The following is a 27,180-nucleotide window of genomic DNA, read 5'->3' as shown; positions in this document are numbered from 1 at the left end:
TACTGCCTCTGAAGTCTCTGACGAAAACGCAAATAGATATTCTTGGGAGACAGTACAAGCCAAATGCAAGTTACAAAATCAGATAACTCAGTCTTAAGGATTTCATCACATAAATTCACTGATATCTCAACACTGTGACACTAATATACATGTAAAATCAGAATCTAAGTGTCCAGTGCTGCTGAAAAAAGAGATGGTGGAGACATACAAGGATTTCCAAAGCAGAAGTCTTCCCCATAAATGTGTTCAGGGAACCTAGAGATGAAATCCCCCACAAGAAGACACAATACTACCTACCAGGCAGTGATAATCTCTCAGTGGTCACAACAGGCATGTTGTTGAAACAAGTAGATGGAAAAAAAAGGCGTCCATGCTTGAGTGATTCTGCAGAGCAATGTGCCTACACCTAATACAATGGAAAACCTATTCAAGAATAGCTAATCTTGTGAAACTATGACTGCAGAATGCTGTTAGAAGCAGTGAAAACTGAAAATCCTCTGAATTAAGTGTTCACTGAGCAAGTTAAAGCTCAACCCATCCATCCACATACCTGAGGGTGGCATCCATGTGACAAATTGCATTTCACATGCACCTGCACTCTACCTAGTAATCCATCCTCACCTTGGCTACTTCTAGCATTACAAATCTCCAAGGTACTTTGAACAACCACCTTCTGCAAGGAAAAATTGCTCCTCAAAAGTTATTGTCAAGAAGTCAGGAAAGATTTAGGTACAAGTATACTGCTGTTCAACATGGATAGAAATAGGATCTTTAAATTCTTTGGAAACAAGGCTTCTATGGGTTTTCAGGACCATTATTATTTCAAGGAGACAAAAATACAGGGTTTTTAAAAGGAAAACTTATACTTCAGTCACTAAGTAAGCAGCCTGGAGATGCATATCCACTGCTGAGGGTGGGGTCAGGTGGTGAAGCCCTCAAGACACTGATGGAGTGATAATATGCACAGATACTCTTGGACCACCTACAGGCAAAACCATCATTCCTTAATCCATACAGACACATCACATGCCTGGTCCCCTGAGAGCTGGGTCCATACAATGCCAAACTGAGGTCTTGACAAGGGGTACAGACTCTTCCATTGTCAAACTTCAATAAAGTCTGCAGTGTTTTGGAGGTGCAAATTAAAGGTGCAATAAATGCATTGGGGAAATGCTGAAGTTCTCCTCAAAATACTGCAGCCACTCTCATGGCAAGGCAACTTAGGGAGAAGGGAATACAAATTTCTTGTCTCCAAACTGTGTGCTCTGTGGCAGCCTGAATCTGTGCCTGGAGTAGTACCAGAGGTCCACAGAAACCTCTATCCATGCCTACGGTACTAAGAGTGCACTTCCTTCAGCAGATAGGAAAAATCTCCATCTCAAGATGAGAGAAAGAAGGATGGAAGTGTGAAGGCCAGTTTATTATTATTTCAACTCAGGCTGGGCACCAGGACTGGACCCTAAATAAATTATGCCAGGATATATGCTCAGAGTTAGCTTCCCTTGCAGTTCTGCACAAACAGAAATCAGCAGGAGTCCAGCATGTAGAACGGCTTCCGAATCGGGTCATTAATCTGTACAAGCAGAAAAACCTACCCAAAAAACACATTAGCAGCCACTGCACTCCAGGTTACAAGGCTGAACTATCATGCAAATTGATACACATCTCTTGCTTCCTCGAGCCACAGAGGAGGGCACAAGCAACCTACAGGGAAGAGAGCTCAGAAACCTACGGATGCGCACTCCTGGTGAGGAGCAATGGAACAGGACAGATTTATTCAGTGATGATGACATGGTATTATTTTTTCTTGCAACAGCAATGCAAATTATTAAAAGATGGTCACATCCTGAAATGGTTTGGCTCTAGAAATATGTTTATTGCCACGAAAATCTTGCCAACTTAAATGAGGTTACAAAACCACAAGGGCAGAAGACAATTCAAGGTTTCAAGTAGACAGAGACACACAGATTAGTCACTAACATTTTTTTTTTCACCTACTTGTTTGATGATTTATCAATAAACTAAGCAATCTCCACCTGCTGTCCAGTCAATAGCTGATTAGTTAGATGATTCCTTCCAAGTCCTTTAGCAGGACAGAGTCTTGTGGTCTTGCTTTCAAGGACAGACCAGTAGTTTTTTCATAGTTTTACAGCATGCTATTTCTTAATAATGATGTAAATAAAGCAGAGTGAAGAGACTTTCCATTTCAAAGCTACTGTAAAATGTGGAAAGGACTTTGGACTCAAATAGATCATATTTTTTCTTCTTTTCTAAATACCAATAATATTGCAGGCATGAAAAAATTTCACTTTTCCAGTCCCTAGACAAAACCTAACACTTACTCTTTAATATAACTACAAACAAGGCAGACCAAAGTGGGGCAGAAAGGCATATCTCTCAGACACTGTTTCCATCATAAAAACACCTATTATTTACATTAGCCCGAGAAAGAACCACATACGAGGCAAGTCATTAAACAAGAACAGCCCTATGTTAATCATCTAAATTCATGACCATATAACCCACAGACAAGATCTGAGTTAACACTGGCTGGCAGCTCTTCAGGAGGCTGCAGGAAACAACAGGGACTAAGCAGAGTAAGAGGAAAAAAGGACTGGCTGAGCAATGCACCTGCTCCCTTGCTTCCCCTTCCCATTTTGCACAGAAAAATTTACACAGCTACAACTCTTAAGTGCACATTAAACTTATGCCCTTTTACATTGACATGACTGTGGAGACATTATGGTGGGTGTAAAATACGACACTACTATTTAGAAGCATTTCTGTACTACCAGCTGGTGTAAAAGAGCCCTTGTGCAGTTGGGTATTTTTGTTTTCCTAGGTATGAAAAAAAAAAATGATAAGTCTTGTTCAAAAAGCATGTTTAAGTAAAAAGAAAAGCACCTACTAATTTACATGTATATGTATATAAAAATATACAGATTACATAGACTTATAAATACAAATACTTATAAATATATATGGATACACATATAAAGAGTACATGTGTGTGTATATACATATATATATATACACACATATAAATATACATATGTATAAACCCTCCTAGAAGCACAAATTGCCAAGTGAGTGTAACAGAACGATTCCTCTCCTACTCTCACCAGAAGCCCAGAATCAATTCTTGAAGTAATAGTAGCATAAGTTCTGCTTCACACCAGAGAAGAGCCAGTGAACAAAAGTTTCAACTGCATCAAGTGAGCCTGAAAGATGTTTATTCACCAGAGTTTGAATCTGTTGCAAATGGCTCATTTAATTCAACCTCAGAGGCATTTGCTCTCCACTTTTCAACCTCAGAAAGCAGTAACCTAGCTAAGGAGGTTAGATGCAGTATCACCAGATCAAAAAGATGCCAATGAACAGCTGAGACTTAAATTTATACCCTGCACGGTTGCACGGACACGAAAACGAACAGTAGATGTAACCGGTTTCAGCTTTATCATGTATTTTTGCCTGTTCGTAAAGAATTTCGGTATGAAAAATATTAAACAAACCCCTGAAATTAAAATCAACCATGGAAAAATTAATCTAGCTGCCAAGAAGAACTAAGGTTCCATGACAAGCACAGATACGTACTCAAAATTAACTTTAAAAAAGCTTCTAAATTCAACCAATGTACTATAAAATGACAAACGCACATATTATACAAACCAATTATAAAACATTGCAGCAAGCATTAACTACATGCACAGATCTTATGAGCACCTGGGGAGCAGGACAGTGGACTAAATAAAGTCAAGCAGTCTTGAAATCCACAGACATTGCATTTTCCCTGTATCAAAAGAGTGAGAGAGGTGTTCAGAAGGTTCTGACTTTCAGTTCTGAATGAGAGAGGAGAAAATACGGCCGATACTTGGAGTATCTGTAGGTTTAGTCTAGATGCAGAATATTTACCAGAAAATTAAAACTACTGAAATCCTGCAATATCTGCTTCTATCAGAGACTCACCTATTTCCGGAAAGATGACAACCATTTATAAATCCGTTTCTGCAAGAGAACTATAAAAATCCTTTGGATATCCAATGTTCAGTGTTCAATATTTGCCACCAGCAGACACTGTTGTTAAACAAAATGTGAAGCAGCCCTCAACGCATCCAGATAGAAAAGCGAATCGTTGCCTCCCTGTAAATCCTGCAAAAATACATCTCATTCACTTGTGTGGATCTCTTTATTGCAGTTGACATGGGCTTGCCCAGGGGACTAACTTGTTGTTCCATAAAGATCCTTAAATAGGCACTACTGATGAAACATTTAATCCAAGCCCTGGTATCAAATGGCTGCTATTGCCAGTGACAGTGATAGAAAAATCTATTTGCCAATTAAATAACTGCATGCAAAGCTATGACTGTTTATTATACCTTTTAACATAGTTCAGCTGGTTTGGATCATATCCAGTGAGCTTCATATTTTACAAAAACTGCATTCCGTATAACTCATAAGTAACATGCTTTAAGCCTTCGTTTTTTAAATACACCCTTTCACTCATGTTGTTATGAAGTGTTTACTTGGGCAAGGGAATACATTTTACACAGAAATGCCACTTATATCATTCAACTATACATACATATTGCATTGGACCTCTCTCTGTTGATAATGAAATTATGATTTATGCTTAGAACAGATGACCATATTTTATTTGTTGGAAAAAAAAGGATCACTTTAAAAACTCTCTGTGTTTACTTTAAATGCTAAGAATGTACAAAAGCTATTCATTTTTTGTAAAACTAAGGGGATACATTTTGATCCCATGAGTCTAATAAAACTCTGCATAAACATAACAATAGGGAAAGCTAAGATGAATAGTTGAGATGAACACTTAAGCCTGGACTTCATTCCGGTTGGACTTCCACCATGCCAGGAAACAAGAAAACAAGTGATGGGGCAATTAAAAGGGATTTAAGATTAGTGTTACACCCACGTGTGGAACACCACTAAAATAGGACACAGCTCTTAGTTTGACGAGGCTGTAATTTAATAAAGCACATAAGTGTGGAAGTTGCAGCTCAGAGAAGTCACTTTTGCTGAGAGCAGCTTAAGCATTTCTTTAACTGGAAATGACCAGAGCTTAGCATGTGCTTTGTGTCAAGCATGAGTATATCGTTGGGACATAGACTGCATTTTCGTTTCAACTTAGTATGAGAAAAAAAGAAATTAAGTCATGCTAATGTATAAAGCAGTATTGGATAAAAATGGGACACAAACACCAGAAATGGAAAAACATGTATCTAAAATGAGCCCCTTTCCATAAATAGGAAAAAAGATAGACTAAGGTGAGTTTTTATTTCTCTTAATCACAGGAAAGTTATGGTTTTTTCCCCTTAATCTTAAAAAAATTACCAGATGTAATTTAGTATCTTACTCCTATTCCCCAAGGCCATAAATTTAGTATAAACTGAGAAAAAAAAATACTTAATGCTTCAGAGTGAACATTGATTCTTCCACACATTGTATTAAGATTTGCTGCTTGTTATGCCATTTTTAACTTTGTAACTGTTTTGTCAGGATAAGTTGTAGCTTTTGCTGTACCAAAGTATGGAGAAAATGTTTCCATCTTACTTTATCAGATTATTGGAACAATGTATTATAATTTCTGGAAAGCGCTATTTCCATTTTTACATTTAAGCCTTATTCAAGGAAATGGCTTATGAATTTTAGTAACTCTTTTAAAGTACATAGGCTGAAATTGTTAGGAATCGGAAGGATGGTTCATTGCAGACTTCTGTGAGGTAAATAAACTGATTTAAGTGTGTTGCTCTACCAAACTGTAGCATTATCTTTGAATACATCAAATTTAACCTCTAAAGTGAAAAAATCCCAACTGTTTGCCTAGCAAATAAAGCTAACGTTGTTATGCCATATTACAATACCTCTCTTCCTATAGTTTATGGCTATTTATATGGGAAAAAGTCCAGAGTCCAGACTGTCAGTGCTTAAAAACTGTGTTTGAGCCCCTCTATTTCCTTGATTTCTCCCTGCTGGGCAGAAATTTTTAATCACAAAAATACCTCCTGTAACTCCATCTCATATCCAACTTGGATATACTCAAGTTCGAGCACAATCACTTTGTTGTACAAATACCTTCAGAGCAGTCACAACTGGAACTCATTAAGTTTGCATCTGACCAGCATATTTTTGTGAAGGGCACAAGAAGGCAGCAGGACCTGAAAGAGCACTGAGACCCCAGTGCTGGTAACGTGAGTGCCACCTCTGAGAGCTTGCAGATGCTGTCAGGTGCTTCCTCGCCTGCACTGAACCACAGCCAGAATGCACAAGCTGCAGGAAAAAAGCTGTTCCTAAAAAATTGTAAAATTTAATTTTCAGATTTTTTTGTTTTGTTTTGTTTTGTTGTTGTTCTGAATGAGACCTTTTTGTGACAAAGATTCATCGAAATCTCACCTGACATTTTAGACTTTTTAGCACATTTCATTCACCAGCTCAGCTCTGACACATATTCAGCAAATGTTTTGGGCATTTGTTATGTGGTGCTTTCAAAGTTTCTCTCAGAGCCACAGTAGGAATCATCAAAAGTTTTATTTCCTTTTCCTAGGATTCTGATCTTTAACATCTACAATTACAGTTATTTACTAGTGCATAAAATATCTTTAAATGTGCCAAATCTATCTGAATAAATACACTTCAATGCATAACCCATTTTTTTTGATGTATCACAATGAATACATTTGCTTTAACATCTATTCTCTTGATCAGTCATTTTGAGGTGGTCCACTTTTGTTTTCCTGACTTTCACAAACATGCTTGCAGCCAGTAAGAGACTCTTCACTATGATTAATGGCCTCCCATTGGGTATACAGAGAATTTCCCAGCCTGGTTCCCTTGAGAATGCTCCACTACATGGATTTCTACGCAAAGCTAGATTAAAAGAGGAGGAGCAATAGCTATAGTCCACCTACCCCACAGCCATCAATTATATACAGTTATAAATCAAAGTTTTCAGCCAGAACAAAGCCTAGCGTGGCAAACAAACAAGGGCGTTCACAGCAAATTGTTTTGAAGCAGAATAAAACTCTTGATAGAAACAATGGGGCAAGCAAAGCCACTGTCAATATCACTATAAAGTTCCGTTGATTTATTAAGAATTAGACACAGTGTATCCTATTACTGCTGAATTAACTTAAACAGAAAGCAGCAAGTGGAAAAATAAGCAAGGAGATGGATTTCTCTTTTGAAAGGGAAAAATCGCGCAATTCTATATCATAGTTAATTGAAGACAGTAACGTGAATCATAAAGTATCTGTACTTTAACTCCCTGTATTTGTGTTTCTTGGCTTTTGGTTTTAAGCTCTCTCTTTCATGAGACACTGGTAAGTCTATCTCATCCATATTTCATCTCCGCTCTGTTTGTTTTCCCGGCTATTTCTGCCTCCATGCCATAGATGATTTTGATCAGTTTGGATATTTTTAAATACCCTTCACGCACAATCTGCTTTCAAACAAGACAGGAAAAAAACACTAGGGGACGTGGAGACAAAAGGCTGTTAGCATCACTCCTCACATGCCTCTTCCCTTCTGGACAACGTGAATTATCTGCAGGGGCCCTTTTTTTCCAGACATTTAAAATTCCATTTTTTGATACACAGCAGCTTTTGGAAAGCCAAAGAATATAGTCAAAACCAGTCAAAATGAATGCAAACTCCAGCCAAAAAAATTAGTTGATATTTGCTATTGCACCCAGTCCTCACTGCAGAACATTTTTCACATAGACTTTGTCTCTCTCTGAAGAAACAGATGCTTGAGAAGAGTGCTCAGTAATTTCCAGCAAGTGAAAAATTAATTTTTTACAACTCTGACTAAAGCTGTGCAGCCAAAGGCAAGAACCTTTAGGATGATTTCACATTCCAGAGAGACAAACCTTGTCTGTGCCTCACCACATTTTTCCCAGTTTTTCCTTGCACTACAGTCCTCCAGGTTGCAGCAGGCATCAGCACCCCAATTTTGGAGTAAGATGGAGTTTTTGGACCTCTGACAGGGGTGGGTCACACATGAAATACAAAATCATAGAATGGAATCATATGGGTTGGAAAAGACCTTTAATATCATTAGGCTCATCACTGCCCAGCACTGCCAATCCCGCCACTAAATCATGTCCCCAAGTGCCATAAATTCACAAGTTGTCCAGATCTACATCATTGCACTCACAAGCTCCTGCCTTCTCTGCAAAGATCTCTTCAAGGAGGCCCCATGCATCCAGAATGTACAGGCACCATCCACTTCCTGCCTAAGTAAAGCTGTCATGAGAAACATGGACCATCACCTCAAGGGCAGGTGAGAAATTCCCAGTAAAAATCCTGAACAGTCAAGTGTGCTTAGCACCTTGCAGGTTTGTAACACACATTTCAAACAGTACCTGTTATTGACTAATTTTGTCTTTTCCTTTTCTTTTCCTTTTTTTCTCTTTTCTTTCTGGGAATAAATGACTGGCAAATAGAGTGCAGAATTGACATAATGTCTGGAGCTCTAACTCCAGCTCTACTGCTAGCTCTATACAACCTAATTTAAAACACCTAATAATAAGACCCAACATCTCTCAGCAACAAATAAAACTGCAGAAGATCCATTTCTACAAAAAACAGGACCCATAAGTGCATACTTGAATTTCTTTTTCTGTCTCCTAAAGGTGTTCATACTGGATAGACCTCAGTTTTTTTACCTGGTCATAACTTCTCCATCAGATTCTCATGCTTGCAGATATGCACTGCTTAACATTTGTGAGCCTCCAAAAAAAAAAAAAAAAAAAAATCACCTTTCATTCTTAGATTTTCTTCCAGATTTCTGAATCTGCAGAAAAGGAAAGAAATGTTCCTACAAGAATTTTTTAAAAGGTACTCTTCTAGTGTTAAGACAAATTGTCCTTCTGGAAACCTACATTATTTTCCTAACAAGACTATCTTCAATTCTACAATCAAGAGTCACAGGCACTCATAAAAGACCTCTTCAATGACAACTAAAGAGGTGCACAAGTACATATTCCATTTAGGTTAAAAATGTGCAGTAAGTAGTTTTCAAATTTTCAAGGAACCATAAGATAGAAAGTGAAAAATGCTAACAAAAATGCTAATGTATCATCTTTTAAGAAGAGATACTATGCATATACAACTCCCTTTAAATCAGTTTTATGCCTGAATTACACAAAGCTGTTTGTAGAGGTAAAATTATGCTGTTTTGAAGATTTCAATAACAGGTATGAACTAACATAATTAAAAGTAGCTTAAGAATTACATGTACTACTGCTGAATTTCTCCCTTTCTCACAAATTTCTCCAGCCCTGTATCACCTGACACACACACACCCCTATTACATCTTGTGCTTTGGAAAATATGTTCCTTCAGGGAAATAGCAGTATGGAGTTTTGCATGTAGAGAATCTAGTCCAACCCAAATGAGGTCCAAGCTGGCAAAAGCTTGTAGCTGCTTCTGTGCTGAATACTAAGAATAGAAACTAGCCCTGCCTTCAGAGCTCCATGATGGTATTTGTGTGTCTAAAATTAAACGCGAGGTCTATTGATCCACAGTAGTTTTTAGTGTCGGGCAAATTCAAAGGGGAAAGAAGAGAATAATGACCTTGACAAAAATGTGATTGGGAAAATGGGCTGGGTGGGAGGAAAATCTGTGTTTCTCCAAAAAAGCTGGTTGTGTAATCTTCTGACCATACTTGTGGCTAGGTGCAAGAACATCAATTGAAGAGTGACATCAGCCAATTACTTTGTTTCTTTAACACTCATCGTGCAGCCTCCCAATAGGAGGGAAATCCTTCACCATCCCAGTTAGATTTTCAGTACAGCAGCTTCAGGAAGAAGTCTGACACAGCAGATAGAGAAAGTTTAAGTTCACTCATTTCATTGAGTAGATACAACAACAGGATTTGACTTGTAAGGACACAAAGTGGACAGATGCACATTACTTGCTATTGAAAATTACAGTCATATTTGTATTGCTTTTAGTTGCAAATTCTTCTGGAAAAGAAACCAAAGCACATACCTAATTCGAGTAACAACAGGCTCAAGGTCATGCAGAAGAATATAATTATCTTCATAAAAAATGGGGGCAATATTAAAGACACAGTTCTGTGTATGAACTTTGTGAATGGATGAGTCCATCTTAAAAGAGCAGATGGAGAGAAACCCTCCTTTCACTCACTATATGAAGTTATGCCTGAGCCACATAATATTAAGGTAAGCACTATTTGTAGATGCAAAATTACTTTTTGAAGGGGTCACAAATTCAAACACAGCACCTCAGCCTAGCCTGAAAGCGTTCCTTTTTTTATTACTCCTTTTTAAATGTTTATTTCATACACATTTACCACAGCTCATTTCAGCTGAACAGAACCCCCATGTTTGTGATTTTTGCCTACAAGAATATTAAATTTCTGCACATCTGTCTTCTCTCTAGGGGTTTCTCTAGGGAATATAATAGACTATTTGTTTTTCTATTGATCTTGTATCTAAATACTGTTTTCTCCTTTCAGAAAAAAAGAAATCTGCCAAAGAATCAGTAGTGTCACTGTGAAAATGTTTTTCTTAGCTGGATGAAATGATGGCAGAGCAAGATTGGGAAAAAATATTTTTCAAATCTGTTTTAATAAGTGTACTTCCAGATAGGGATATGCTAGATATTGGTCTAGGCATGCCCCAGGCCTATGATCCATCTTTCATCCTTTTTACCAATTTCAGACTGACAGCTAAATTAGCTCCTGGAAAAGGCTCCCGTAGGCAGTAACCAATAACCTGCCATCCAAGGTAAGTTGCAACAGTGAGAGGAACAGGGGAAAAAAATGGAGATAGAAAGCTGAATTTACATCAGTCAATAAGAAAAAAAAAAATGAGGATACAAGAAGGATCAAATTCTAAGGAAAAAAAAAATTCAATAAATCATGCTGGAAAGAGAATTAGAAATTGTGATTTCATTTTATGTTAAGCAATAGGCATAGCCTGACCTCTTAAGACATGACTAGCCAGTCCTTGAGTTTCTGTAGTTAGCAAAACCAGTAAGTTTACAAATACAGAATTGCAAATGGAAGGGCTTTCTCTTCCTCTAATATTTAGGCTTACTACCACCCAGTTACTGTGTTCATCGGGAGACAATAGCTGGTCATAAAAGGCAAGTATCAACAACCTTTTGAAAGACAAAGCTCATTTTCTTCTCAGGCAAAATAAAATCCTCAGCATGGGAGAGTTCACATTACAGTGCTAATAGTGCACATGTGCTGAATTATTTAAAAAATAATAAAGATAGGAGGAATGACACATCCGCTGGTTCACTGACAAAGCAGGCAGTTTAATATTTGCACAGCATCTATCTGACCAAGTAACTTGAACTTATTGAAGCTGACACTTAGCATAGATTTCTGCATGAAAAATAACTGCTGCAAACATTTAGAATAAACTCTTTCTGAAATGGACTTAGTTATATCTCAACTTGGATTCTATACTTGCATTTTTGTCATTTTTTTTCCATCAGACTCTATGATAGGCAAATCACAGTTTAAAACCAATGCCTTTGGTACAGTTAGTGATTTTCTTTATGGTAGCAATTTCCCCTAATGTTATTTATGATACAGCATAACATCAGAAATTATAATTAAAATTAAGGTTTCAAAATAGGGTGCAGTTCTCTGTTAAGCACTGTTAACAAAGTTTCTTGTGTTTTATTCATATAGATAGATAGATAGACAGATTAGAATTTCAACAGACAATCCCAAAATGTTAACATAGATACTGGCAAAAAATCCCTTTTTGTTTAGTGGGATGCCACAAAACATGACAAACCCATTTTGTTGCTCACTGCAGCTGTGTGTCTGCGTTTGAAAAGCATGCTTAAATTAAAGATACAAAGAAATGCCTGGGGTTTCATTGCATTGCAAATGTAAAGAAAGACTGATTTTCTTCAAAGGAGGTTGATAATAACCTACAAACAGCAGGTATTTTCTGCTACCAGCATGTAGCTGGCATGTCATGGCTAGTACATCTTTAATCATAATAATGAGTTCTGTGGTAATCATGATAAAATATGTTTTAACTGATAATGTTTTTACCTGCCATTGCTACTCTCTACTGAGAATTAGCCAACTTCTTTTCTTTTTGAGCTTCTCTAGCTTTAGCAGTACATCTCATTGAGGCTGCTATACCATTAGCTGGGTCACTACTCTAAAAGGTTTGCTAGTTGTCAACATTTAACTCTTAAACATCAGTTTAAATACTGTGAAATTCAACTGACTGCTCAGAACAAGGAATACATAAAAAATAACTGAATGATCTGGAGAAATAAGGGAAATTGCCTTTTTTTTTCCTTCAAAAGGCAAGCAGTTTTTTGACATCTTTATCTAAGCAATTTTCTTTCCCCTGCCATGGTTAATTCAAAGAATCATAGAATGGTCTGGATTGGAAGGGACTTTAAGGATCACCTAGCTCCAGCCATGGGCAGGAACACATTTACAAGACCAGGCTGCTCAAAGTCACATCTAACCTGGCCTTGAACACTTCCAGGCAACCACAACCTTTCTGGGCAACTTGTTCCAGAGCCTCACCACCCTCACAGTAAATAATTTATTCCTAATATCTAATTTAAAATAAGCTTTTTCAGTTTCAAGTCACCACCCCTTGTCTTGTCACCACGTCCTTGTCAAAAATCCCTTTCCAGTTCTCTTTCTGAACCTTTAGGTTCTGAAAGGTCACAACAAGGTTAGCCCAGAAATTCTCCTGCAAGTTCCCATCTTCTGTTATGTGCATTTTCTCAAAGATGTTTCCCATGTAAAAGTAGCATATTTCTTTTGTCTGTTGGGGAAAAGAAAAAAATCAGACCCATAGCAAGACTCTCTCTTGTCCTAGACCATCCACATCAAAAAAGCACCAGTTACCCTTCCCTCCAGCATCCCATCCCTCTCAAGTTATTGAGAGCACTCAACTTTTGCAATTCCTAACTGCAAGTAGGAACATAGTAATTTACCATGAGGGGACACCAGCTGCCAGCCTGCTCCAGAAAACATGATTCTCCTTGAAGTGTTGTGGATGCCCTATCCCTGGAAGCATTCCAGGCTGGGTTGGATGGGGTCCTGAGCAACCTGATCTAGTGGGTGAAATCCCTACCCACAGTGGGGGGGTTGGAACTAGATCATCCTTAAGATTCCTTCCAACCCAACCATTCTATGAAATATCACCTACTTATTTAAAGACAAAAATGAACACTTTAAAGGAATCTTCTGCCTTTTTATAATTAAAGAAAAAAATAATAGCGTAATTAGACAAACATCACCAAAATTTCACAAAAAACATAGAAGGGAAACTAGAGAGACATGATTAAACCTTTTTAAAAGCACAAGTAAAGCTGCCCAATGAAACATCCTGAATGGCAGAAAACCCAGCATTAAAAGCTAACATCAAAATAAACTTCATGTCTAATAAATCTAATAAGCTTCCCCTAGTCTGTGATAAACAAACAAACAGGTGGCTGTGAACAAATGCAACCACTTCCACCAGGCTTGTAGAGGATTATTTGGAAAGGAAATCAGTAGAGCTCTGATGTGCAAACCTAAAATGGCTTTGAGTGCTGGGGATGAACCCAGCATGGACACAGAGCCTAGTGCAGCACAAATATCTGTTCCACAGCCTGTTTCAAAAGCCTGTGCCAGACCTCAGGTACTGGGTTTGGCTGTGACAGAGTAAATTTTCTGGAACAGAGTTAATTTTTTAAAACACTACAGATCATCACAGAGGAGCCCCTGATGTGTGTTTTCACTTTTTCTTCTGCCACTGTCCTCACAGTGGTGCCAGCAAGACTATTCCTACCACTACTCCAAAAATGAACTTATCTGACAGCTGCACTTAGGTCACAGCGCTTCCAGGGACCTGAGGTTCCATCTCAAACTCTTTTGTAGATGGGAGCCAACTTGAGCAGCAATGGTGAAAGATGAGGTGGGAGCAGATTATCAGAGGTTGTAGCTTGGGTTGAGTATCCTACTCCACCATCAGTCAGCCCTTTACCTGGGTTTTCACAAGCCTCAGTGTGCTGCACAACATTAATAAGACTTCCCACTGCACAGTGGCAATATGACCATTTCTAGAGACAACACTCTTGAGTTATTCAGCTATCGTGGTAGCACAGTTTTATTAAATACTTCAGGTATATTGCACCATGTAGGAAATATAAATGCACCACAGCAGCTAACACCTCTGCAGGAAGAAAGTACTTAAAGACTAAACTATGAAGAAATAAGCATTCTAAATGAGTGCCCATTTCAAAAGCATTTTTCTTTCTCCAGTTATTAAGGTTTGCAGAAACCTGCTGAAAGGATGTTTCTCTGTTACAACCTTTAACTCCGAGTTCTTAACCACACCATAGATCATAATATTGTCATTCTTCACTGTCACCACTGCGTCAGCAGCTGTTTTTGGTCTCACAAAAAAAGGATTTGACCTTTGGGATGGACAGGAAGCTGAAGGAGCAACTTTCTGAAAAAATAGCCTCCTGTTTACATTTGCCTTGTTTAGCGAACAATTATCTTGGGAGACATAAGTAATAAGCATGTAAGTTCACATAAGCAAAAGTGTCATTTTGATAGCACTAAATATGAGTGCATGTCAAGCTGTCGGTAATGGTTCTAACTGTAAAATGCTGATCTGTATTTTACCAATAAAGCCCAGGAAAATGCAAATGACAAGACCAACAGCACAGTCTGTCAGAATCTAACCCCTATCTATCACAATGAGGCTCATCAGCAACCACAGAGAAAACAGCAGCTGCCATTATTTTATGGCACAGTTTTTAGTGGTACTTGTTTACAATTGTGTGTTTAATGCTGGTAATTTCAGACCACCTATTCTATGATTCTGTGATCTACATCAAGAGTACCAGCAAGCCTCTAACTATTCCTTATATATGTCCTAAATATTCTCAAGTACTTTAGTTCTACTATAGTCAGCATTAAGTTTTCTATATATATTTGTGTGCTGAAAACAAATGTTTCCTATGAATGTGAGAAGCAGTTGGGTGAATTATATGCAGTATAACATCTTATGAGTGTTAAATGTTATGTTACTGATAACTCATAATGGCAGAGACAAAGCAATTCAGTTCTTTAAAATCTTGTATTCTGCTAAAGTTATAATGCTATTTAAACATATTGCATTGCCTAGATAATCTTAGTTCTAATGAAGCATCACTTCATTTTCAGAGGTTTGAAAATATGCAAAAATGAAACATGAAGTATAATAGTTTTTTCCAACTTGTTTTACACTGTCTTCAAAGTGATATTTACTATAAATATTTTAAAGGGTTGTAAAGGTGGAATGTACAATATCCAATAGAAAACCAGCCTCAAGAGCACCCCTGAGAGTGTACTTTAATACTACAACAGAATACAATTTTATTTCTTGGAAGAATATATTACTGTTTAGAGTCCCTACATTCACAGTTTTATATGAGATCTAGAGAAAAGCTACATACATTACAGAACAGATTTACTGCTATATATGTGCACACCTCTATATTTGCACGTATTTAATATTCAGCAGGTTCTGTAGACCACCTCTATGCTGTGACTCAGTTCACTACAGGACAGTAATGACACTGACAACAAACTCATCCCCTGAGAGAACTCAGGCAACTTCTTAGTTACAGTAAAAGTCTCTTGGAATCCCATCCTAGCTCAAGGGAAAATTTAGCTCTCTCTTTACTTAAATTTTAACAAACAACTGGAACAAAGAGCACAATGCCAAATACCCATGACTGTCACCACATGTCCCAGGGCAGCGTGTTCTCCTCTATGTCATCTCTAACATTACCAAATGTAAACAAAAGAAAACACCCAAATCCTCACTGGACTATTTCACAATCCTGAAATGCAAGAAGAATAAATTTTGCCATCTAAGGTGGGGAGAATACCTCATCAACCAACACACTCAAGGTGCTGTGGAGCACAATCATATGCAATGTTCAGAAGTACCACAATGAGAAAAGAACAAACACCTATCTGCATTTAAACAGCTACTAATGATTCAAATTACAGAAAGCTCTGGCAGAAGACAGACATGCAAGTCATCTGCCACAGATCAGCAAAATCCTGCGTGCAGGCTCTGTGGTCAGCTTTTTTTTTTTTTTTTTTGATCCATTTCCAGCAAAAGATGGATTATGAAACATAACCCCTACATTTTAAAAGTCCAGTGGGACGGCTGTGATAACACTACCTGTCTTACTGCTTAACACAGACCATTGTGTATTGGTTTCCCCTGCATGGGCTTCTTTTTTGCAGCACAGCTGTCAGGAATATTTCTATTTAATATTTGCCACACTTTTTTTCACTGAGGAAAATGAAAGGCCTCCACAGAGTTAACCAATGTACACTTTTTTGCTTAGAGAACTTGACTTCAACTTTCCATCTGTCTCAAGTTCATCCCCAATCGGTGTGCTGAGACAGCAAAAGACTATGGATTAACCATCCGTCTGAAGAAAGCTGAGATAATGTGCCTTCCTACACTTGGGAGAGGATAAAGATCCAGCATGACAATCAATGTAGATGTACTCTCATAATGGATTTCACTTACTGGGATGAGTTTTGTTTAAGCACTAGCCTTAGTGATCACTAAATCATTACATAAAAGTAAAAAGTTGTACCTGGCCTTCAGCAAAGTACCCCACTGAACCTGACACCAGCACAGTGTGAGATCAGTCCATCCCCACTCCCCTTCTACTCAAAACTCAAGCCAATTCTCTTTTTCTCTTCCTTCTGCTCCTCAGTGTCCCTCTAGACCATCTCAGGGCATCCAGCTGACCCTGAACACAGGTCTCCTTCCCTCTCTTCACCACAACATGGTCACCACTGTCATTTCAGCCATGTCCACTGACTTCAGCAACACCTTCCTCTCCCTCTGCTCCTGCTCTCTGTTCTGCCCAAACTTCTCATAATGTCGTGCTGGTCTTTCTCCTTCTGCCTTGTCATATCCTTGCATATGCTTCTCCAAGTTAGTTCTCTAACTCTTTTCTCTCCTCTGTGCTCAATTTTGTCCTCTTGTCATGTAACTGACTCCCTTTAATCACTAAACTGGACAAAAAAAAAACAAAAACCCCAAAGCAATAAATAACACTGTTCCTGGCAAGGTACTTGCTGCCATCCCATGTTTATTTGGTCTGAGCTCCTTCTCCCAGTGCAGGTCTTGTCTACTGACCCCACAGTCCCTTTGAGCACAAGGACTATTTGCTATTTGGGGTATTTGCACACTGCCTAGCACAGAAAGGTCCAGTAACAGCACAATTTCCTTACTCCAAAGATACAGTGTCAGGACACTTCTCATCCTTTTTGTTTTTTTTTTTTTAAATATGCTTTCTAAACAACAAAACAACAAAACAAGTTATTGTAACTGTTTGCAGGCACAACTGAGCATGCAAGGACATATGACATCCACACAACTGTTGGACACAGGGATTATTACTCAGCACATCAACAGCTGGTCGAGTAGAGCACCATGTACCATTCCCAACATCATTCCAAGGGAAGTGAAGTAGAAAGCCAGCTTGTGTTTTCAGCCTTAGGTAAGAGACATTTAACTGCCAATCACAGGTTTATTTCTCTGATCTTACAAAAATATGAGCCCAACTCATTCCAGATGGGTACACACCCAGGTGCCCAAATTTACATATGCAAGCACACAAACATGCTCCTGCACAGACCCACACTGCCCACCCAGCAAGGAGCAGAGCAGACCCTTAAAGTATCTTTTCCACTTCTATCCCACCCACACACTGTTTAAAATTGCAACCTAATTGTAATTCGTTGCATATTGTTCTGCAGAATAGTTTGTGGCAAATGACAACAGCTAGAGAAAAACATTTCTCCTGCGTAACTTTTCAACAAGTTCCCATTTGTATTCATCTCCTCTGTCCACATGAAATGACACTACAAGTCAGACACACCTGTTTGACAAGTGAGGTCATCTGGGACATGAATTTATCCTCTTACATAAGAAAAGGCCTAGTCACAGAATAAATATTGAGAAAATAAAAATAATAATAGACATTCATAAAGCAGTATGATAGCAGAAATGTGCCAGAGTGGTGGTTGCTTGCCTCCCATAAAAAATACAGTATAGTGAATGTTTAAAAAAAGGGTTAAAAATATTTTAAAAAGTCAAAAAAAGGTAAAAGCTTGAGCAGCAAAGAGAGACAGACAGATGAAGGAAAAAAACATCCTGGCCACTATGACACAAACCTCAACATCTGCAGTTGGTGAGGAACAGAATTTATTAAGGCAAAGTGAATCCTCAGGGTGAAAACAAGTTCGAAACACACTTCAACCTAAAGAAAACAGGATGCTTCTCAAGCAAGGAAAGCAGTTTATACTTCAGAGAACAAAAACAACTGCATTCATTTGTCTTAGTTGCCAAGTGCCATAAATTGAGCTCCTCCACTTCTATTAGCAGCTAAAAACATTCACATTTAAAATAGTTTTATCTCTACTTAATTAATTATATGTCACTTATAGCCCTTTGTTTTCTCCCTTATGAACCTGAATAAAGCACCAATGTTTTCTCTTTGCTTAATAGAGTGTAATGAGAAATAGATGCTCAGAAGGTAGGTGTTTCCCCATCCTCTCAGGCTTTTTATTTAGACTCATTGAAAATAATTTTCTGCTATGACTGAGCCCTTGGCTTAAAAGACTTCAAAAGTTATACTGTTAAAAGTTATATCTTTAAAGATTACATGTACTATAATTAGCAAGTTAGCAAAAAAAACATGGCAAGACTTCTAACAGGCACATACCACATACACTCAGGACTGGGTGAAAACAGATTTGGACCGAGACAGAGTCAAATATTGGCTGGGAAGAAGAATCTCTCCAGCAGCACCACTCTGTAGCCACTTTGTACACGACATTCAGGTGGGATGCTGCTTCTCCACTGTGCCCAAGAAGCACCTCCACCACCTTTTTTGTGAGTGACCATCTCTGCAATGCTCTCTTTCCCACATCCACTCCACTGGGGCTGGTCCTCACCAGCAAGGTGCCAGATTGCTGTAACACACCTGCGCAGAGACAGAGGCCCCAAGAGCAGACAGTTTCTGCTTACAGAGTGGGTGGCTTTTGTGGAATGCCAGCAGTGTCGATGATCAAGCTCCGCCAGATGCCAACAAATTTCCAAACAAGATGTCATGCTTTTGGTCTACCTTGCCTGGTGCTGAACATCTGCAACACTGTTTCTCTCTATTTCCTTTCTTCTCTGCTCCCTCGAACTTTTACCACCCCTCATGCCCTCCTCTGCAATCAATCAACCTGGAAATCCCTTGCTATGAATTGGATGGAGATGCTGGTGGGATGTGATCCCATCCAGAGTCTCAACTTTGTGATTACTTGGATGCTTCGGCTACTAAACTCTCCCTTTGTGAGTACACAAAGCATGCTGCAAGGCCAGTCTCACTTTCTACCCTGAAGACTAGGAATGTTTCAAGGTCATTTTATTGCCACTGAATATCTGCCATAGAGAGATGAGCAGTCCTTTCTATTTCACTGTTCTCTGTACTATGTATTAATTACAGGAAGGGCATCCAGAACATAGCTTAGGTCTCCTTAATGGCTTTTAGAAATCTAAAGACATGAAAACAAACATTGGACTTTGTTCTGTACATAATCCTTACCAGCTGTGACTGAGCTTTATATGAACTGAGCTATTTGATAGACTTCCTTAATGAGAATTGCCTTGTACTGTAAATCATCTGAGGAGGTAGGACAAAAAGCAAGCTTTATTTACTTCTGTGCTGTGGTGTCATCACTTAGAAAAGGAATAAACACAGCAATTAATTATTTTTACACTCACACTCTCATCTGAAGGACTGGCATGATCTAGTACCAGCCAGGTAACAGTACAAGTCTGCTAATTCACAGATGTGCAGCATATTTATGGAAACAATCCAAAGACATTTGGCTTGTGGGAGGTGGAAGAGGGAAGACCACCAAAACACTTTGGTCTTATTTCTGAAGATTTGCTATGTGCCCACCAGCCCACATGTTAAAACAGCATTTCTTTAATAAAAACAGCATCTTAACCCTGGAAAATTACAAGATTTGATACAGAAAGCATCAGCTACAAAAGTTGCAGCTATGGATACCAAAAGCAAACCATAAATCAAAAGTAAAACACTTATTATAGAAGGAAACAAGCTATCTGTGTGAGGTGCCCAAAGACTGAAAGGCAGATACTTTCTCACTAATATCAAAGCAATATTTACCACATCCTGATCCAACTCTGAAACCAAACACAAGGTTTGGTGAGTACACTCTGGACACGCACCAGAGTTTCATTTTCCAAATATGAAGAATATCACTCACTTCACTGACAAGGTCAGGGCTCTCCTGACCCAGTGGGTGGCTAGAGGTGGGGACCATGGACAGTGTACATTGACTGAAGCAGCATTTGCTCCCTGAGCAAGGAAGAATGTGGTTCTACCTTCAGCCTCTTCAGGGTGGATATCAGTGCCACATGTGAGACTGAGCAATCCTCCAGAGGGACTGGACCTGGAAGCAAAGGCAGCTTGATGGAAGCACAGTGAGAGAAATACAAAGTTATGCCAGACAAGACCACCAGTGAACAAAGGGGCAGTGCTGACTTTGAATGAGGAGTCATGGAGTTTCATTTCCTCAACTCTGTCTAGAGGAAGGAGCAAAAAAAAAAAAAAAAGAAAGCAAACCCCTAATCCTGCCATATACCTTCCAGTCTTAAAAGGTCAGGTGAAAAGGAAGTTGATTTTACCTACGTTTAGAAAATTCAGGTATGTCTTTTCATGTGGAATGGTGGAAACCTCAAAAGACAATTTGTCTCTCTCACCTACTGTTCAACTAGTGGAAGATGGCAGGGAGGTTGGAACTAGATCTTCTTTAAGGTTCCTTTCAAACCAAACTGTTCTATGATTCTACTTGACAAAGAAACAGGTGTCTTTAAAGTTATATTTAACTTATTTGAAACAGAGATCTAGAATCCCCAAATTAAAAGAAATCACTTTACCTAGCAGTAGCATCAGGTGACACCTTCTTCCATTACTAATGCCAACTACAACATGGAGGGCAAGAATGACAAAGCTGTGAAAAACAGCTTATTTTTCCAGCCTACCAATGGCTTTTGTGCTTTTTTTTCCACAGTACAGAGGCTTAAACAGACAAGACTCATTCTCAAAGTCCTTCTCAGCCATGCTACAGATGAAAAAAGATTTTCCAGTAGGTTATTTAATCCATGGCCCACCTATAATTACTCATGCACAGGAAGAGAAACTTCTAGTTTCAGGCTTCTGAAAGCAGATTAATGAAAGTGCCTTTGTTTGTGGAGAAAGAGGGAGCAGGGTAACTTGCTTAAAACGGTACATTTTTGCCATATGTAGGTAGAAAATAAACCCATCCATCAAGGATATATTAAAAATAGATGAAAACTGGCTCCAGACATGAGATTACTTGGTGAAAATACCAGAATAATGGACATGGAATTTTTATTCTATCAACTCTGAACAACAGGGGAGATTAGTTTATGCAAACTCCACAGAACAAGGCTTTATTTCAGAGAGTAATCCTTCAATTTAGCCAAGATTTTGTTTGCTCAGAGATACAATGGAACAGGGAAAAAAAAAAGAAAGAAAATATCTGGCATACATAAAGACAAGCCTGTGTACTGCACTTAGAAACAATTAAAGATGTGCTTTGTACCAGAGTAAAGCTTTCAACTATTGGAATAGGCAGAGCCAAATCTCGTATTTTGTGCATACAGTTTAAACTGCCAAACAGGGTTTATGTACCGATTAGTGGAGATTATTTAGAGTGGTACAGCCATTTTTTAAAAATACAATATTATTACAAAGAACTCCCAGAGGTTCATATGAAGATGGTCTCTATTTCATAGACAGTAAAATCACTGAGGCATATCATCACAGCAATGACTTACTACTCCTGAAGGAGCCAAGGGAGTCAAGCTTAGGGCTGTTAATGCAGGGAACAGCCCTCCCCTGCAACTGAACATGCAAAAACCAGTTCACAGCTCTTATCAGGTTTTTACTGGACTTTGACCGAGGTCTTAACACGTCTGCATTGCCTGTCAGCTTCATCCAGCTTTTTATAAGGAATTAGGACAAATTAAAAACACCTAAAATATTTAATTTAGGAAGTCTCTACTTCTTGTCACTCTAGTAACACCACTGCTGGATGTAAATGCTCACCAGGCTTTTGGGAAAAGTCACTTTCACAACCCTACCATGAGCATAGGAGAATATTACACACTAGATCACGCCCTTCTGACATTCAGGTTGGGATATCTCTGGCCTTACTTCAGCATTCTGAGCAATGTAAGGCTATTTATCTTCACTTAACAGCTCTAAAAATGTTTTTTGGATAATCTTTGTTTTGTAAAACACATTTAACACGATTAAAAATCAGTAGCAGAACAAGAGCACTATAACTGGATTTTAGCAGTACATCCAAAGTGAATAACACAGCATGCTTATAAGAAAAAAATGCATTTTTCAGTAACAGCCCTTCTCTACACTTTGATACCAACAGGGATAACAGAAGTGGTTTTTTGTGGACGTCAACAGCAACACCAGCATTACCCATTACTTTCAAATACTGTCATGCTGGGATGTTACCTGGATCATGTCCCACTGCACTGCTGTGTGTGCTCTGAGTGTTCTTGGTACATCACCTGTGCAATATAAGGCACAGGCACATGCACCAGTGATCACTGTGTGCTGTGCATGCAGTATACTCAACACTGCCATGTTTTCTTCCAACCCCTTGTGCACTCCAGGAATATTCCTTGGAACATCCTGCTCTCCTGCTTCTCACATCATCTTACTACCATCCACTTAGCACCCAGGCAAATCTGCAAGGGAAGAAAGAGCAAACTGTATTTTATGAAAATATGCACAGAAGGCAGCTGCCCATCTCCATACCTACTTCTGGGTGCAAAGTCCACAGACTCTGCTCCCACACACAGAGGGCTTCTGAACCCCACAGAATGAGGATTAGTACTCTCAGCTTAGCACAGAAGATGCAGGTAATGCTTTTAGTTGGCACAACAACTTAACTACACTGTGTTTAAGTTTGTACAAAACATATCTGCGTCTCTGTGTTCTACCTCAAAGCTGAAGAAGAAATTTACCATCAAGGAAAGTACAAGATTTATGTAGCTGATGGTATAATGCACAGCAAAGTTTCCAAGAATATTATCAAGGCAGGCACCCTCTTTGACCAGGAGATTGCAGAGATTATGAATTAAAAACACAACTGCATTCTACCATTGCTGCTACCATCTCGCTGCCCAAGCAGGAAAGAAAGAAAAGTTTCATTTGTGAGGGGTACAACATGCTGACACAACAAATCTAGACCTCAGGATCATCCCACAGAAGACCAGTAATACAGAAATTTCTCTGGACTACTTACTGAAAAAGCCTCCTTGAGTGAAGCAGCCCTTGGGAAAAAAATACACCTGAGCTAAGGGACAACAAGCAGAAGTCAACAAGTCAACAATAAAGATAAACCTAAAAAATTGTTTGCCACTTACTACTCATTTTTTTAGAGCTGGCTTCAAAGAAAGGCCAGGCCCAAGCCCACCACACTGTCTTGGAAGAGATATCTTTCCAGCCTAGGTACCAAGTTATAGCACAATTTTCAGTAACTCCTTATTTCTTTGGTGTATGTAAAGAAGGACTAACAGGAAAACATGCTTTTTGCTTTGCCCTCTCTTCCAAATTATTATTCTAATGCAGGAGACTTTACATCACTTTCAAAGAGAAAATTCAATTATGTCTACTGTTCTCATGACTGCAAAATACTGTTCTGAAATTGCCAAGAAATAAAATGCACAGTAAAATCATCCTGAAGATAAGCAAATGCTGAAGCCCAGCCCTGTCTCAACAGGAACTAGCACCTCTGGAGAGCTTCTGGCACCTTCCCTCTCCTGGCTGGCAGGGCCACTTCCAGGTGGCCACAGCACTTTGCACCAGGAAAGCTGCATGCCCTCCTCCAGCCACACTCAGCTCAAGATGCAGAAATAATTTCAAACAAGGTTCTCGCTACTCACAATTTTAGAAAAGCAATTCCGAAACCTGAAGGAATTCTCCAATTCAAACACACCTTTAGGTCCATAATTTTTCTATAATAATGAGTTTAAAGGGAATTAGAGCTCAAGCAACAGAACACTGGAGCACTTTGGATAGTGGAAAATTAAGAAAAATAGACATCACATGAAATAAACTGCTCGGTTCTCTATTGTAGTGGACTATAAGGCAAGAAAGAGAAACACTGTCAAACTTGAAGGGCAAAGGGCATCAGGCAGGTAATATTTACAGAAAAACTCCATTTATGGAGATGCTAACAAAAAAAGGGAGCAAGTGCCTAAAATAAACAGCTCTTTATTGACCTGAAGAAAAGCACACTCACATCAACATCAGCCACCAAACAGGCTGCAAGGACTTTGTGTCAGGCCCTATTGAAAACTCCACCATAGAAGGAACAAGGAAAGGGGCTGCTCTTCCACTTCAGCTGAAGTCTTTCCCCTGCAACATTCAATTTTATCCAGTCTGCAGATCAAATATTTGCTAAATAAAGAAAACTGAAAAACTAAAATATGCAAATAAATAGCCCAAAAGATTTATAGGACAAATACTGGAGTAATTGAACACATGAATAACAAATTTCCATAAAAATGCATGAAGAACAGAAGATTCAGTTTCAAATTTCCAGGAGTTCTTTATACGTGTTTAAGAAAGTGCATAAAAAATAAAATTTAAATATTTTATGCATTGTTAGCAAAGATAGTTGTGACTGGCATTAATGCTTATCTTCTTATCCTGCAAAATATCTGAAATACTGCTTACCATGAAGTCAGTGACCTACAAAAATATCAGAAAAAAGCAAAGGCAGTGCTTTCAACTAAAATTCCGAATTTGGATGATGAAATTAGAAATAGGTAATACACCTTTTAAAAGTGAGTTTTATGGATTTATAGCTATTTCATAAGCCTGTTCAGAACTCTTCAATAGTTTGTCTATTAGTGCTTCTCTTCCTTGATGCAGAAAGAAATAAACTTTTTTTTTTCCTTTTTATTTGATTTCCAGCAATTGAATCTGCTTCACACATCAATGTTAGCATTCCTGTGAAAAATTTTCCTGACTGACAAACCTGCTATGGGTAAAACGGTGATGAGCCAAATCCAGATTTCCCTCTGAGCAAAAAGGTTTCAGGGCAACATTCCCATTAAACGATGATGAATTATAGTGAAACACTGTGTATGAACACTGGATGAATATGAAATGAGATCAGCTTTGTTAAAGTCACCACAATAAATATAAGATGAATCAATGAATACCAGGCAATTACTGCTGAGCCTTTTAAAGCCATCCTACTACAAATGCATTGCAGGCACTAGAAAGACACCCAGACCTGCTATAGCTGCAAACAGGCAGTGCCAATACTGACTGTAGAGAAAAATGCTCTACAAATCACAACTTGGAAAGGGAAACCAGTAGTGGCCACAAAAACGCTTAGGATAATGAAGGCACAAGCCACCACTCCATCACAGTCACCCATCCAGGCAGCAGAAATGGCATGGAGCTCTATTTCCCCAAAATGTGAACTTGAAGACAGTTTACTACTAAACTTATGGCTTAGGCTCGAGCCTATGCACAGGTCAAAACCAGAGAGACTGAGCCCTGGAGAGCATGCTCATCCCTAAAAAGAACATAAACCAAGGCAACTATCTTTCTTGAAGTTCAACCATGGAGGGAATCACCTTTGCTGCTCTCACCCCAAGAGGGTACTCTGCTCTGTTGAGCACCTTGGTATGGCTAAAATGGGTTTCCTTTACAACCAGGCAACAAGTACCTAAATAATATTTGGCTGCTAGCACAGAACAAAAAAAAAAAAAAAAAAAAAAAAAAAAGGCTCTGGAAAACCAGATGAAAAGCAACATTGCGAGCTACTGGCTCAAAAATAAAGCAGCTTTGCACCCGCCAGCAGCAGCAGTGTGCTTGCAAGCCACCGAGACCTCACTAAGGCTGAAGATTTGTTCCTTGCGGTGCTGTGACCCATCATCCCGCAGTTCACCGAGGCACCAAGTAGCTGGGTCAGGCACTGGGCAGATGCACGTGGGAGAAACCCTCGGGCTGCCGGCGCTGCTCCGGCTGCCGGAGTCCCCTCTGTGACCACTGAAGCACATCAGCTCCCCCGCCCCGAGCTTCTGCAGCCTGGGGAGCGGGGCACGCTGAAACCTGGGCTTACTACCTCGTTTGGATGGATACCTGACACACTGAAAAAGTCAGGTCCTTCTTTAAAAAAAAACCTAACAGAACAAATCCCCTTTTAAATGTTATATTTGCATGCGCACCACACAATGCAGAGAGACAGAACCACATTCTTTCTCCTTTCAAACTGAAAGGAGAAATAACTTGTTTTCTTAAAGCCATGTCCTAATTTGATAGATGTGGAAACTGACTCCCTCTGTCCTGTAAAAAAAATGAAAAAGACAAAAAAGAAAAAGAAATTAATACTAATAATCCAGAGGATTAGGGCTCAGAGGTCAGTGCATAACCTTTTAATGAGCGAGGTATTTAAAGACTGATGACATAGTATATTTTTATTCTTCAGTAATTCAGTACAGAAGTTTACATTGATTGCTTAAAAGGCCATTCGATTTTATTTCCCATATTTAATTGTTCTTAGTGCCCAATAAATGGGTGACTGAAGAAAGTAAAGGATCATTTTATTCTTCTTGTATCATTAAAAATACTGTCAGCCCAACTCACTCATTCACACGCCCTCTACATGCCCTCCATGTTTGCACAAAACCATGAGGATTATCTGTTTTTCATTACCACCAAACCCGAAACCCCCACAGCACTCAGGCTCTCTAACCTGAATTAAACTTCTCACAGGTGCATGAACAAAAAAGGAGCTATTTTACCATTCTGAAGCAGAACTTTATTAATATGACAAAGAAAAACCATAAGGCTTGCACAATGGAATTCTGTTTTACCTTAGAATTTATATCTTCAATGAAAAAGGGCTGCCTGCTAAGTCCTTATGTCTTATCATGGCTTGGACCTCTTTAGATCCTGCTCATTGAGCTGCAAGAGCTGCAGGTCCTCAGACCAGGAAAACACGCATTTAAACACATGGCTAAGTTAT

General features: G+C 38.9%; 1 protein-coding gene across 5 annotated transcripts in view; it reads right to left on the bottom strand.

Annotated features, from left to right (window-relative positions):
* Positions 1–27,180, bottom strand: part of RARB (retinoic acid receptor beta) — a 316,375-nt gene that overhangs the window by 216,730 nt on the left and 72,465 nt on the right. The window contains exon 1 of one of the 5 annotated variants that reach the window (XM_079299658.1): positions 3,967–4,154. The exons of the other annotated variants lie outside the window; for them this stretch is intronic. The gene's annotated coding sequence lies outside the window, so the exon portion shown is untranslated. Of the gene's footprint in view, positions 1–3,966; positions 4,155–27,180 lie in introns of those variants that run through there. 5 annotated transcript variants of the gene reach the window in all.

This window comes from Erithacus rubecula (assembly GCF_903797595.1).
Source record: "Erithacus rubecula genome assembly, chromosome: 3".
In the NCBI taxonomy this organism is placed as follows: domain Eukaryota; kingdom Metazoa; phylum Chordata; class Aves; order Passeriformes; family Muscicapidae; genus Erithacus; species Erithacus rubecula.
The sequence above is the reverse complement of the archived record's forward strand: the minus strand, read 5'-3'. Positions and strand labels throughout refer to the sequence as shown.